At 50.0% G+C, this 15,163-nt stretch overlaps 1 long non-coding RNA gene across 1 annotated transcript in view; it reads right to left on the bottom strand.

Moving 5' to 3' along the window:
• Positions 1 to 948: 948 nt before the first annotated feature.
• The window catches only part of LOC138525785 (uncharacterized), a 62,761-nt gene continuing 48,546 nt past the window's right edge, over positions 949 to 15,163 (bottom strand). The window contains exon 3 of the long non-coding RNA XR_011283431.1: positions 949 to 2,448. This is a non-coding gene — a long non-coding RNA (uncharacterized lncRNA). The remainder of the gene's footprint in view (positions 2,449 to 15,163) is intronic.

The following is a 15,163-nucleotide window of genomic DNA, read 5'->3' as shown; positions in this document are numbered from 1 at the left end:
AAGTGCAACAACAAAAAAACATAGCAACCTTTCAGGTGCCTGGCGGCACCTTATTGTTTAAAACACACGAACCATCAGAAACATACTATTTCCATGATGATCTAAGGAGTTAGGACATTATCTGCTGACAGGACAGATCTTCTGGACCTACAAAGCCAAACTCTATATGAATGTAGCTGTCTACTGCTAAAAAGCTCTTATGGTCATGGGCTGATTTATATAGTATCAGAGAGTCCTTTAGACACCTGACCCCAAATAATGTCATTAATGGGCTCAGGTAAGCAAAAAAGATCTTTATAGAGAGAACACAAGAACACAAAGTAGTACTGTGTCATTGCGCTGCAGGCATACACCGTTGGCATTTGAATGCCAATGAGGCCAAGTGGAAGGGTGCCCAGCCTACATCTCAAATTTCAAGTTATATATAACGCGGTGTGAGGGACTTTATTTGGAAATCTGCAACCAAAGGAAGTGCTGGCAAACATGCTACATTATTGGAAAAATACAGGTTCAAGGATTGAAAAATTGCATTGGAATTTTACTGAAAGCGATCAAAAAAGAAAAAAAATACAAAATGTTGCTTTGTGGTTTGAAAGTTTTTTTTACAGGATAATGCATGGCAAATAAGAAAATGTGGTATGTGCGTTAGCATGACTGGATACATATATTTTACTATTTAAACTTGGTTTTCTAAGTTACAAAGATATGTATCATTTTCATAATTAAGGTGAGGTCCGTTACTTGTATCAGGACTATGAATCCAGATTCGCACGCCTGATACATATCGGTATGGTTTGAATGCCATTTTTTTGCTAAACTTTGAAAGGAAGAATTTCTGAAACTTTAGCCTTTTAGCGAAAATATGATTGAGAGGTCGCTGGCGCCAATGGGAAGAGAGACGATTCCCTTTTATATATTAAAAGATCAGACCACAACGGAAATAAACAATGACACAGGCATTTCTCCACCCACCATGAGTCGGTTCAAGTGAGTTTATTTTTTTGCTAGGGTGCAAACAGTTTAATGTTAGGAGGATTGTTGTGCAAAATGAAATGAGCACCAAGCCCAGTGTGAATTATGTGTTTAGTGATTCAAGCATCCAAACCTTTTATCAAAGACCTATTTGTCAACTATAAAGAGACATGGGGCCTCATTACACGGTAGGCGGTAAGGGTTTACCGGTACCGGTAAGGGCATCGGTACCGGTAAACCCTTACCGCCTTACTACGAGGTCCCTTTGCGGGTCCTCTCTTAACGCCTGGTTTTTCCAGGCGTTAAGGACGGGACCCCCAAAGGGACCTCGGAGCTAATTACGGTACCGTAATTTGCGGTACCATAATTAGCACCTTCCCCATTCCCATTATGCCCTATGGGGGCAAAAATGGGAATGGGGAAGGGCCTTGGTGAATGGGGAATTACCACCCCTGCTCACCTTGGAGTAGGGCAGTAATTCCGCCATCCACCAAGGCGGACTCGATACGGTACCGGCAGCAACCATGGCGCTAATAGCGCCATGGTTACCACCTACCGTGTAATGAGGCCCATGGCCATTCTTAGGTTCCCAAAAATCTCTTTGATTTTATGCAAAGCAGCCAGAAATCCTAATTTGTGCTTTATGTAATGCTCCACTTCACACAAGTATATTTCCAAATAATACAATAGGAGTGTATCAGGCTATCCATCCTGGAACAATAAATCTTTAACAGAAAATAATGTATATGGTTCAGTCTAGGTTCTGATAATATGCGTTGCTCAGTAAGAGAACTGTAACATTCTTATTATGATTACCATATTTAGATTGGGTATATACACCCCATGTTATTGTGTGTAGTTGCATTAATCAGATACACAGTGCACAAATATGGTAATGGTTCTTTTCATTGACATCTATTGAAAAGTATTGTTTTAAGTGACACGTATTAATTGATATTGCTACATGAAAGCACTGGATACTAAAGTACTCAAGTCTAGCTTAAGAATGTCCAAGTTGTTCAAGACCTACACAAATTGAGTGTCACACATGCTTCACCATTTCAATGTACAATGCAACTTTTTTAGATGTGCTTATATACATCTGTTCTTTCTAAAGTCACAGGAGGCTTAACTTTAACTTAAAGGATTCATTCATATATTGGTGTCAAATATGTTCCCATTTGACAGGAAGAGCCAGTAGGCTATTTATAACTAAACCTATAGAGAATGTCCTCTTGGGGACCTGAAGCCTACCTAATGTAACAGCTGGTCCAGGCACATAGAAAGATATTCTTTCTTACGTGAACATAGTGTGCTGAATGTAGCAGTGGCATTACACAAAATATGGGGACCTCCCTGCGAGCCATGCTGAGGGAACTCTGCCAACTTGGCAACAAATCACGGGTTGCGCCACACTCTGGGCTGGCTTGGATTACCACACGGACGTGCTGCTGCAGGGGTACGCCACACACTGCACTAGGAGAAAGATATAAATATATGTTTTAATGCATTATACAGCATACAATATGAGAAAAATTGGCTAAACGGCCAGAGTGTTTGCAATTGTTTTGTAGGGTAACACAAATCTAAAAATGTAATACATGCAACTCACCAACAGTGCACAGGAACATCCATGCTTTAATGAATATAATGCTTTGCTATTAAAAATGGCATGCTACAATGAAAACATGTCCAACTAACTGCACAATATAGACCTGTCTAGACATGCAATAACATATTAGAGTAAAGCATGCCAGACCACATTTAGACATACCAAGACTGGTTGCACCAAAATGCCAGTCAACACTTATCATGGTTGTTTTATCACAGATGCCCAGAAAAAAATACAATTCTGCAGTAAGAGACAGCTAGACTGGCAGCATCTAGCTTGGCAATTACACTTATCAGGACTGCTTTATCAGAGATTCCCAGTTAAAAAAAGTCAATCCAAACTAAGAAATTACTAGACTGGCTGCACCAAAATGTCTCTCTAGCCACTAATAACACATAGCAAGCCTGCTTAGCATGGACATGGATTACCATTGTGGTTTATGGCACGATCGCCAATCCAACCCCCACCCCGCTTCCCACACACCATCCCCTTTGCCCCCCCACTCCCCACACACCATCCCCTCTGCCCCCCCCACCCAAACCACCATAATAAGCTTCTCGGCCCAGAATTATCTCCACATCACTTTTTCTTGTCCCAGTGATTACGTATGAGGCTCATTGCCTCATACATACTGGGATGAAGAAGAATAGGACTAGGAGTAATGAAGATTACAGGTACCTAAGCCAGCCATTACCTCCATGTCCCTCTACCTCATCCAGTAATTGTGTATGAGTCAAAATGCCTCATACAGAAGTACTGGGACGAGGAAGAATAGGGATATAAGTAATGAGGATTACCATTAAGTAACCAAGGGATTAAACACAAGTTGTGGCTCAACACCATTGAACTGGCTGGGCTTCAACCCCTGCCCCCAAACACCCCTTCCTCCCCGCCTTCACATTTTGGGCTATATTGACTCGACCTGGCTGACCTACAGAGCCGTTGCTGGACAGAACAGGACACAGATGTTAAATTGACCATGGGTTCCACTGTTAAAAGAGGCCCAGAAATTACTAAAGCAAAGCATTTCACTGTTAGTACCTGCATTCAAATGTATTATTATTCAGGCAATTGAAATCTTGATGTGGGTTTAGTACTTGCATGCCAGGGAAGTGATTGGAAGGGTAAAGAGGGGACAGGAACCCGCTTATTCTCACATCAGTCCATACGTGGGTGCTTTCAGACTTGAATGAGAGATTTAACTGCTTGTAACATTGAAGCTGCACTAGAATAGTCTCATTAGAATGGATAAAGAAGCTAGATGCCCCACACAAATAAGTTTGCCCCTCCCCCGCCGCCTGTGAAGTTAGCACCTTTACCAACATTTGAATGGTTAGCACCTCCCACCCCCACAATTTAGGTTTCGTTGTGCACCTGAAAACAAGCACACACACCATTCAACATACACACACATGCACATCCAGCCACCCATACATTTAAGTGTGTACCCTTCCACCATACAGGCATACACAGGCATCCACTCATACATTTAAGTGTGCACCCTTTCACCATAAAGGCACACCCAGTCAGACACCCACACATTTAATTGTGCACCCTTTCACCATACACTCACAGAAGCAGCCACCTATACATTTAAGTGTGCACCCCTACACCATACACTCACACAGGCAGCCACCTAACGTGCGTACCGGCATGCCGTTAATGACCCTCAAACCCCCGTTAGTGGCATCATGTAATGCGCTGACGCCTCCTCTGCCTTCGTCCACCCCCAAATAATGGGCACCGGCAATACCGGTACCGGCAATACCGGGTCCAGCAATAACGGAACCGGACGTAACGTCATCGCGCCGGAACGGGAAATGCAACGGCGGTCATCTTGAAAAACACAATCCATTGCAATCCTCCAAACACAGGATCTGGACCCCCAAACCACCACATACATCTCTACCAGAATGCCAAAACCTATCAAGAAAGGTGCCTCCTGTCAGCGCAAGGTGCACTTTTCTGAAGAAGAATTGAACATGTTGGCCGACACATTGGTCGGGAATGCTGAAGTGGTTTTTGCTCCTGACCTAAGGCAAGCCGCACAAATCAGGAAAAAGAAGATATTGGAGGAAGAGGCCAGAAATGTCAGTGCGGTCGGTACCACCGCCCGCATGGTTAAAGACATCAAGAAACGGTGGGATGACCTACACCTCCTTGTGAGGAATATACTGTGCGCCAATCGGAGCCAGGGTCTAGCAACATGCGGCGGGGCCCACTTCCCCATTAAGCTCACCAGATGGGAGGAGACATGCACCAGTACCATCAGCATGGAGGGCATCGAGGGAGTCGGAGATGTGGAGTGTGGAGTACCGTCATCGGCAGATGGAGGTGAATGTCCACACAAACCATAGGAAACCAAAGCATGATTATGGCCTACGAATGTGATAGTGACATAAGGCAATGCATGGGCCATCACATACACATGGACACATCCCTGTCCAGATGCTGTCCCCAGCACTGTCACATCAAAATACATGCTGCATGCCAATGCCATACCTGAAACACACCCACAAACAGCAAAACAGCATGTATCACACTGCATGCAGTCCACAACACAAAGGCATGTCAAACAGCATACACAACCTCACACATGTGAGAACCTGATTTATGCCTGAATAACCCCCCACCCATATAGCAAGCAACCTGTATGCCACAACTCCAAGATAGCAATGCATCACATGGGTGCAACTGCACCAATACCAATGTATGCATGATGTACGTACAGCCATCATTGATGCCGTGCCTCTCTCGGTCCCCCACAGGCACAGATGCCAACAGCGATGGTGAGGATACTGCAGCACAGGCCAGTAAACCAGCAAAAAAGGCCAGGGCCAGGGATGAAGGCACCAGGCCATCGACATCAAAGGCCACTACCAAGCAACAACTGCCACCCAATCCAACACCAATAGAACATGCCAACGCCCAGGGGCTGCAAACAACTGGCGGAAAACCACAAGAAGGAACACAGGACATATCCACTGTTCTGGAGGCAGTGGCAGACGGGACCCAGTCAGCCTTAAACAGCTCCATAGGGGAGGCAGCTGCCTCAATGCCCCAGAGTGGAGATGAGGGAGAGGGCCAGGTTGAGGAATGCTTACGTGAGGATGGCAACCTGTCCAGGGATGGTGCACACACACCAAGCCCCCAGCAAACCCCCAGCACACCAGATAGCACCCCTCTGCACCAGTCAGAAGGACAGTCGATCCATGAGGCATGGAGTCCCCCAGAGGACAGACCTGCATTGGGGTCCTCGGCAGTTGTCCCATCCACCTCCACAGCCATCCGGGACGTAGAGTGGTGCATGGCCCGAATGGAGGGGCGGCAGCAGGAGCTCACAGAGTTTGTCAAGCAATATGTTGCTGATGGTGCCTTGACAAGGCAGGATGCACGTGACAACACTGCGGCCATGACAGGCGCCATGGAGACGAATACCAAGCTGATAAGTGAGGGGCTATCAGCAGTGACTCAGGACCTGGCCAGATCGCACAGACCTTGGAGGTGCAGCTTCCTGCACCAACAGTGGAACATGCAAGCACGGCTAGATCTACACGCACCACGCAGCGCTCTTAAATGCAGCCCCCGGAGGCCGAGAGAGGCTGCCAGTAGCAGGGGCAGCCTGCATGTGCTGACTCATATCGCATAGAATGACTTGCATTGCACATCATGTGTGGAGTGTTGTGGGGGGAGGGGGAGGGAGGAGGCGGTGTGTTGGGTGTTGTGGAGGAGGGGGAGGGGTGAGGAGATGCATGGGGTGTTGTGGGGGAGGGGAAGGGGGTATGCGGGGTGTTTTGGGGGAGCGGGAAGGGGAGGGGGTGTGTGGGGGAGTTGTGGAGTTGTGGGGGAGGGGAGAGGTGGATGGCCAATTCACTATGCAGAAATATACTGTTCAATACAACCGTTGTGTTTAAAAAAGGTATCACAAGTGGACATTGGTTATTTGGCATGTGTTCATTCAATGCATTACAGTGTACAGTGTCCATCTACCACCACACCCTGTGTCCATATGTACACGATCCCTGTGCCCAGAGTACAGCCACCAATCCACCCTCTGCATCCCTGTCTCTCATGAGAAATTGTCAAGAACTGATTGGCGCACTGCACGTCCATGTGGTGCATGGCGCCCTGGCTGTCATGCAACATCTACTCCCTCCTCATCCTCATCCACACCGGGTGCTTGCTGGTCAATGTCAGGTGACAGAGGTACGTTCCGCCGGATGCACATGTTGTGCAGCATGGCACAGACTATGATGATCTCATCCAGCTTCTCAGGCCCATAGAGGAGTGCGCCAACAGGCCTGCTGAGGCAGCGGAGCCGTGCCTTCAACAGGCCAACGGTCTGCTCGATCACAACACGGGTACGGGAATGACCCCGATTCTAGTCCTCTTGGTGCCTGTCCTGTGGATTCCTGACAGGGGTGAGGAGCCACGGATTCAGGGGATAGCCAGCATCACCTGCATGGCAGCACAATAGTGTATGAGTGGGGGTATCTCCTCCATGACATCTGTACTAAGGCTGTACATTGTCAATGTTGGTATGCAGGATATCACTGTTGTTAGTCACTGGCTACACATTTGCGCAACTATCTGGCCTGTTCACTACGTGGCAACAACATGGTGTAGGGCAAGTGTGACATACAGGACTGAGGGGCCTTGATATCGGACTTACCACACACACAGAGATGGAGTGAGAGGGACTATGACGTGGTCACATGTGGGGGTTGTGTGGCAGGTGATGTCACAATATTGAGGTCATATGTTTGTAGCTTTAGGATGATGTGTGCCATGTCACATGTACTTTGCACTCTCATGCTTGCAGCCCTTTGATGGCGCCATGCACATGTCCCGTGACATATGCACACATTTTGTTGTGCCACTATGTGTTTGGTGTAATGCTCCACAGGTGTAGGTAGCATTCCCCTGATGATGCAGGGTGTTCACTTGCATGCTGGTACTCATGTACTGTTGATGGTTACCACTGCAATTGCACTCATATGGGTGATATTGACTACTATGTAGTTGTGTTTACGTGCAGTGGTGGCACAAGTTTGTATTTCATTTTGCATGCGCCAGTTCACTTTGCCATGTTGGCATGCAGCGCTACTGTGGAGGAGGGACAGTGACAATCAGTGGATTTCCTGGTTGGAATGTATTCATGTGCACTCATGGATGCATTACAGGTGTGGTGCTTTGATGCGGTAATGGACATTAAGCTTACTCAATGCATGTTGCTGCATTGTGTTGCATGGGGTACAGTCTGATGATGTGCAGTGGACATGTTGAGGGGTGTGGGCTTCTTGCAAGTCTGAGATATTGGCATTGTTGTGCCGCCAGGGTGAGTGGGTTGACATTTTCAGTGTCATGTTTAGGTTGGGATGTTTAGGGGAGAGTGTTTTGCAGTATGGGTATCACCATCCCATTTACACCCAGGTGGAGCATGCATCTCACCCCCCCCCACAACACTGCCATGGGCCTGTGTGCAGACTCACCCAGCAGCCAGACACGTCGTGCAGCCTGTTGCTCCATGTGGCGGGGAAGCCCATTTTTTGTCAGTCACCTCCTGTAGTCCCATGCGTGCTTCAGGAGTGCATCCAGCACTTGGTTCAGCATGCGTGTTATACAGGGTTGTGATATGCCATGCAGCTGCCAGACTGTGTGCTGGTAGGTGCCTGTGGCCAGGAAATGGAGCATAATTACTACCTTCAGTAGAGGGGGGATGGCGGTGTGGATTTCAATCAGGCTGACTATGTCGTTGTGTATCATGTCCACAATAGAGGTGATGGTGTCCCGGTCCTGGCAGTACTGGCTGTGGATCTGCAAAAGGGTTAGGTTGTAAGGACTGGCCCTGATGCGAGGAATTGGTGGATGCCTACATGGAACCAGTGGCTACTCTGGTGGAACTTGCTGGGCCTGTCTCACCCTCCTTCTCCTCCTGCGTCTCCTCTGATGTGCCGGTTGTAGTTGTTGGTCATGGAGTGGCAATGCAGGCATGTCCTCCAGCCACGAATTTGCACCAGCAAGTGTGAACATTTTGGTGTAGGAAGGGGTGTGGTGTGTGGGTGTGCTCCTTTTGTGCTGGGCCAGGCTCCATTGCCTCCACCTGTGCTGATTTTGTGCACCTGTGGCAGTTGGGAACACAGCAGTTTGCTTTTAATGTGTGCTCTGTGGTGCCAATGATGCTGGCATCGCGGTATCCCTAATTTCCACCTTCTAGATGCTGGTAGGTGCATGTCCGCATGACTTGTAATGTCTCCTGTTAGCGGCATCCCAGTATTGGCGGCCTGAAGGGGCGCGTGCCCGCACACATGCCGGTACAGAGGGGCATGGTCTCAGCGGTGGGGCTGATACTGGGATGTCTACTCGTAATAGGCCAGAGCGGTAAGCGGTGCTGGTATTCCCTTACAAAAATTGTTTTTCCATTACCGTGAAGCTCGTAATGAGGCCCATAGAGTTCCCCCACCCTATGACATGGAGGCCTCCATCCTTGAGGCTTCCATGTGATGCGGTGGGGGAGCACACCTACTTCAAAAAGAAATAGTTTCTTTTTGTAGTCACTCTACTTTCATAAAGAAATTATTTCCATTATGGTTCGGTCCTTAATGGAAAACATTTCTTTTTGAAGTAATAGGGCTCCGCTCAACCCCATGACCTGTGCATGCGTGAGTGTATGGTAAAACGCTGTAACAGAAATTATTTCTATTTTTTTTATATGTGATAATTATAAGATGTGTGTATGAAATAAATATTTTTTAACTGAATGCTGGAAGCGTGTTACTACACATTGGCCCTCATTACGACCCTGGCGGAATTCGGAAAACGATGGCGGAAATGCAATACCGCCATCGAATAGCGCTCGGTGCGACTATGACCCGTCACCGCAAAGTACGATGCCATTAGCGACACCGTAGTGAACGCCAACGCTAACTGCACCAAGCACGCGCGCGCGCGCCATGCCAAACCGTAAACACCACCATGGCGCAACGGTACGCCAATTCCGACCCCAGCGGACATGTACCTAACGCCATCAAGCATGGCGGAATCCACCATACCGCCATGGTGAGAAGTACGGCATCGCGAATCAACCGTAAACGGCCCCACTGACTGCCCGTACACCGCTCCCTGCCCACAAAGTACAACTCCCCGTAGGTGCAACGAAGCCACAATGCAACCAGTGAAATGCACAAGTCACCCATGCATGCCAACGAACAAATGGACCCCAAGAGGGGCCAATGGGAGCTGCAGGGCACAGATGGCACGAATACAGACGCCATCCCAATGGACATGACCACAGTCCCCCACCAAGAAACGCACGCAAACACAGGCACCTGTGACCAGCAATATTCCGAAAATCACAACATTCCACCAGTCCACCTGGCTGACCGGCATCTGTCACACAAAACCCAATCCCCCGCCCCTGAGCATGACAACATTCAAACTGTCATATTGGCAGCCCCCATCCCTGACCTCACGGGCTTCGTAGGCAAACGCGCCCAGTACAGGACCACACAACAAAACTCCGAAGCTGGAACCCAATGCAGATCCCCTCACAATACATCGCTCCCCAAATAGGAATATGCCACATCACTTGCGAAGAAGAACGCTACACGGCCCATATCAGAATAGAATTTTAATGCACATCAATATCACCAAGCCCATACAGCCATCAGGCCATGAACTCCAAAACACATTTCACCATTGTGGGCTGCATCCGCAAGAAATGACCAGCCACTACTCGTGTGACGCCCTGTTCCCTCATGGTACACAGAGCCACATACACGTACGAAAAGGCAACATGGAAGCGCACAGAACCGCAGGGCCGTCCCAATGGGGAGGCACTAGTCCAGCTGAAAGGCCGAAATGTTGCTCCGAGCCACCAGTACTGCGTAAGGGCATGTGGCCCATTGGCGATCGTCCCATAAGATCGTAATGCTGCTCCACTGATTAACACGAAGCAGCAGGTGTCGGGAGTAAAATCCATCTGCAGGAGTGGCATACAGATGGCAGTGGCAAAAGGGGAGGAGATACCGGTCAACCAAAAGAAAAGAAACAGAATAGAATGGCCATCAGAACTACATTCGAACAACTCACATCAATGATCACACTAGATCCACAGCCATATGCATGCAAGCCCACTCCAAAGGATCATCACCACCCCAAAACCACTTGCGAATCATAACTATCTATATCGAGGTGAAAACACCATCACAAACGAGTGTACCTGTGCATGCGCCTGTGAAAACAGAATCCTTCAGATGGGATTGGTAACGTGCATGGACACAAGTGTCTGAAGGCGCGTCGAGACAGGGAGGGCTCAACAAGGCCAGATAGACGATGGTCCCACTATGGCAGCCCTGCATCACATAGCGCAGGGGGGGCGGACAGATCCCAAGAAGCCCTGTACATGGCAAACACTGTATCAAATCACCTGCCCATGCATCCATTCATCATTCCCTCATCCCGTAATGAAAACGCCTGAATATTTACTCACATAACATTAGAAATATCCATTGAGTCTGTGCGTTATGCAGCCTGCAAAATCCACAGTGCCCCAGCACGTAATTCCAGTCTAGTGAAGTAACATGTATTTGGGAACGTCCTGCCTTATCGTCCACTACGCAATTGCGCATCCCATACTATTCATATCAATCATAGCATTCTCGCCATGGCCCCTGTCCCAAGGACATTGAACAATAGAACGTTATATTTGCAGTCAGACCTGTGGGCATCTCCTCGCCGCTAGCTGAAAACCGAAAGCGCCGCCCTTCGAATTCCTCATTTGCAACATCACGTCGAAGAGGCATCTGTGGCCGTTTGAAAACACTAATTAATCCATCGAGTGCGGCTGTGTGTGAAAATGGCAACTGCCTTCACCCACGAATGGGACGCCCCGCCCGTCGTTGCAACTCGGTACAGTGATGAATGAGGGCCCACCGTTACTCGAGTACTACGTTCCACTGACCCTTCACAACTCTGTTCGCGACTGCACAGATAGTATGTGAAACAATGGGACCACAACAGAATGTACATATCAACCAATGTTACACGGCCATCGGGTACAAATACAAGATTGCAATAGCAAGATGCCATTCCACGAATTGCAGCGTTGTGCGCGGGACGTGCTCGGCCGAAGGGGAGAGCAGTTTGCACAGGTGGAATGAATCACCACAGGTGGAGGCCATTCAGCCTGGAAACACATAAATTGCACAGCCAGTCTCCTCCCACACCCACTCCGAAATGCTACCGGCAGGACTCGCGATGTTGGCCCTGGGGGACCTGATAGCACTGCAAGTACTCCAACTCCAAGAAGAAGACGAACACCAACTACAACCGGCCGCACGGAGGAGACGCAGGAGGAGGAGGAGGCCAAGGCAGGGCCAGCAAGGGCCGCCAGCACAGCCACTACCACCACGCAGGCAGCCCGCAATCCCACGCCTCCGAGCACATCCGTTCAACCTCACTGATGAGCAGATCCACACCCTCTACCGTCTGGACCGGGACACCATAACCGCCATTGTGGACATGACACAGGCTGACCTTGTCAGTATGATAGATAGCCCAACCGCCATCCCACCCCTACTGAAGGTGGTGTCTGTACTCCACTTCCTGGCCACAGGCACCTACCAGCACACAGTCGGACAGTTGCATGGCATTTCTCAGCCACTGTTCTCACGGACACTATTGCAAGTGCTCGATGCCCTCCTGCAGCACGCAGACGACTACATCTCTCTACCACGCTCGGAGCAGGAAATTACCAACACAAAAGTGGGATTCCATGCACTTGGCGGCATACCGGGTTGCATTGGTGCCATCGACTGCACCCATGTTGAATTGGTCGTCCCACATGCCATGGAGGCCCAGTACCGCAACCGAAAACAATTTCATTCCCTGAATGTACAAATGGTGTGTGACTCCAACAGGATCATTACTCATTGTTGTGCCCGATTCCCTGGATCAACCCATGATTCTATGGTCTTGAGGAACTCTACAATACCACGCTACATGGAGCGACACGCAGGGAACAGATCCTGGCTACTCGGTGAGTCTCATTACATGCATGATAATGTGGGGTATGTGATTCGGCAATGACCTGGCAGGAAGGGGGGGGGGTGTGCGTACGTAGCAATGGCATTCCACATCATACGTTTCTCGTCCACATACAGGTGATGCTGGATATCCACTGAAGAGATGGCTCCTCACACCAGTCCGGAACCCACGGGACCAGCATGAGGAGGACTACAACCATGCCCACTCACGTACCCGTGTAGTCATTGAACAGGCATTCGGCCTACTGAAGGGTCGTTTCCGCTGCCTCAGCAGGTCTGGCGGGGCACTCCTGTACCGCCATGAGAAGGTTGCAAAGATGGTGATGGCATGTGTCATGCTCCACAACATGTGCGTACGTAGAAATGTGCCCATGCCCCCTGACGCAGAACTGCAAGCACCTGAAGATGGTCATGATGAGGGTGGGGATGTGGCAGCACCTCAAGGAGTCTGCGAGGCACCGGAGGCCCGTGACATTCGTCAGCATCTCATTGATGCATGCTTCTAGCACTCACGCCTGGTGGCTGATACATGGACACGGGATGCGTGGCACTGTGTGTGTCTGGTACATGCACAATATGGACTGTACGCCTATGATGGCCTAGTACACAAAGATCAATGTCCACACATCTCATTGGTTGATCGTGCACTTTTTATGGCATATGTGATATCATGTTGTACACCCTATCGACCCGCCACCCAAGTGAGCCCAACACACCCCCTCCACCCTCCCACCTCCCCCCCGAACACCAGTGTCCAAAGATGCTCATCGTCCGTGGGCAGTCGCTATTGCAAGCCCCCTCTGCGGGTATCAGGGGCATCCCTGCCTGTGGAGCGCAGGTTCCTCCCAGATCTACGTTGGGGGCTGCCCTGGACGGAACTTGCAACGGATGATGTCTCTGCCTGCTCACGTCCATGCATGTCCCTAAGGGTTTGCGAGAGCTCAGTGAGCACACGGCGCACTGCGGCAAGTTCACCACATACGTCGTTGGACGTCGCATGCAGTTCCCCCCTCAGGCTCTCGGTGCTTCTCTCCATTTGGACTCTCAGGCTCTCGGTGCTACTCTCCATTTGTGCCCTTAGTGTCTCTGTGCCACTCTCCATTTGTGCCCTAAGTGTCTCAGTTGATGTTTCTATGTCTGCCTTAGTGCCCCCACATTCATCGGCATGGTCCTTGAGGAGCGTGGCCAGTTGCTGCTGTTGCACGATTAACTGGTCGAGGGACTGTTGCCTCTGCTGGGCCATGGCCATTTGCGGGGGTGTCACAGAGGGGCTGTTGTCCTCATGTTGCCCTGCCACAGGGCTTGTGGGGGATGGCCAGTCGTCGTCTTGTGGGTGCCCCTGCGTGGTATCCTCATGTGGTACGGGATGGAACAGACAGGGGGATTGGGACAGGTCACGGATGGATCTGACTTCGACATCCCCGTCTTCTGTGTCGGAGCATGCTGCCATCAATGGGGTGTCACCTATGGTGCTGCTGCCACCGGAGGCAGTGCCTTCTGTGGCATCCGTTGGGGGGACCTGTGGTGGTGGTGTTGTGGCCATGCTGGCTGCTGGGGTGCCTGTTGATGTTCCCTCCTGTGTGCTGCCACCTGATTTGTGCTGCTGCCGTGTCTTGATGCGTGCAGCTGAGGTGGAGGGTCTTTGGCCGTCGGTCTTGGCCCTCTTTGCAGGTGTGCTGGTAGGGGTGTCCTGCAGCTCGTCGTTTGGATCGGACCCTGTGGTGGAGTAAAGGAGGGCGAGGGTTATTGGTGGGTCTGTGGGAATTGGAATGGCAATGTATCACATGCATTGGGGTGGTACCTGAGGGTGATTTGGGTCGGGGCCTTGGAGGTGCTTCCATTTGTGTGTGGAGTGAGGGTGCAGTTGTTTGGCAGCCTGCAGTTAGGGTGTGCCTGCTGCACGTGTAGTGCGTGTTTTAGGGGTTTTTAATTATTTATGTATTTATTGTGGGTTTTAACGTGCGCTATCAGGCCAATGTGTGTGGACGTTCTCCTGGACATGTGTTTCTGTTGCACTATGGGGACACATGGTGCTTCGAATGGATGGACTTTGTGGATTTAGCATTGTTTCATTAGGCCCACCTACCTGAATCTTCGGATGTCTGCACTCCTTTCTCCATCCCTCCGACTCCCTCTATGCTCTCCATTCCGATGGTGGAGGCACAGATTTCTTCCCAGGGGGTCAGCTTGATTGGTGATTCCGACCCTCCCCCGGTGGCTGTGGCAATGTTGCGGTTGGCAGAGAGTATGCTGCGGACGCGTATCCGCAGGTCGTCCCATCGCTTGCGGCATTGCTGTGGGGTGCGGGGTGCGGTCCCCACCGCACTTACCCGCTGTGCCACCAGAGCCCATATGGCCTTCTTGTTTGCGAGTGCCGTCCTGGTCATTTGCGTGGAGAAGACGACGGCAGCATTCTCCTGGAGGGTCTCTGTTAGCACGGTGAGTTCCTCACGGGAGAAGTGGACCTGCCGCTTGCGGTCGCACGCTTTCTTCGCAACTTTTCCCATTTTTCTTGGTTTCGCTAGGGTGGATG

This window comes from Ambystoma mexicanum, chromosome 7p, assembly GCF_040938575.1.
Source record: "Ambystoma mexicanum isolate Mex_15411 chromosome 7p, UKY_AmexF1_1, whole genome shotgun sequence".
Classification (NCBI taxonomy): Eukaryota; Metazoa; Chordata; class Amphibia; order Caudata; family Ambystomatidae; genus Ambystoma; species Ambystoma mexicanum.
The sequence above is the reverse complement of the archived record's forward strand: the minus strand, read 5'-3'. Positions and strand labels throughout refer to the sequence as shown.